Consider the following 713-nt stretch of genomic DNA (forward strand, 5'->3'; position numbering starts at 1 on the left):
TGCTTAGGTTGAAACAAGAAGAAATTGAGACCCTAAATAGACCAATAACAATCAAGGAAATTGACTACGTAATAAGAAAACTACCTACAAAAAAAAAGCCCTGGACCAGATGGCTTTTCAGCAGAATTTTACAAGGCATTTAAGGATGAGCTTATACCAATCCTACTGAAGGTATTCCAGGTGATTGAGAAAGACGGAACTCTCCCCAAATCATTTTAGGAAGCCAACATCACACTGATAACCAAGCCAGGTAAAGATTCAACAAAGAAAGAGAACTACAGGCCAATATTTAATGAACATAGATGCTAAAATTCTCAACAAGATCCTAGAGAACTGGATTCAGCAACACATCTCCAAAATCATCCATCATGACTAAGTAGGCTTCATCCCTGGGATGCAAGGCTGGTTCAACATTTGTAAAACCATAAATGTAATTAAATACATCAATAGATGTCAAAACAAAAACCACATGATTATATCATTAGATGCAGAAAAAGCTTTTGATAAAATCCAGCACCCCTCTTGATAAAAACCATCGAACAGTTAGGCATACAGGGAACATATCTCAAAGTAGTAAAAGCCATCTACAAGAAACCTACAGCCAGCATACTCCTAAACAGACAAAAACTGGAACAATTTCCCCTGAAAACTAGAACAAGACAAGGATGCCCACTCTCAGCCCTCCTGTTCAATATAGTATTGGAAGTCCTGGG

This window comes from Carlito syrichta, unplaced genomic scaffold, assembly GCF_000164805.1.
Source record: "Carlito syrichta isolate Samal-C Ts95f unplaced genomic scaffold, Tarsius_syrichta-2.0.1 Scaffold313194, whole genome shotgun sequence".
NCBI lineage: Eukaryota > Metazoa > Chordata > Mammalia > Primates > Tarsiidae > Carlito > Carlito syrichta.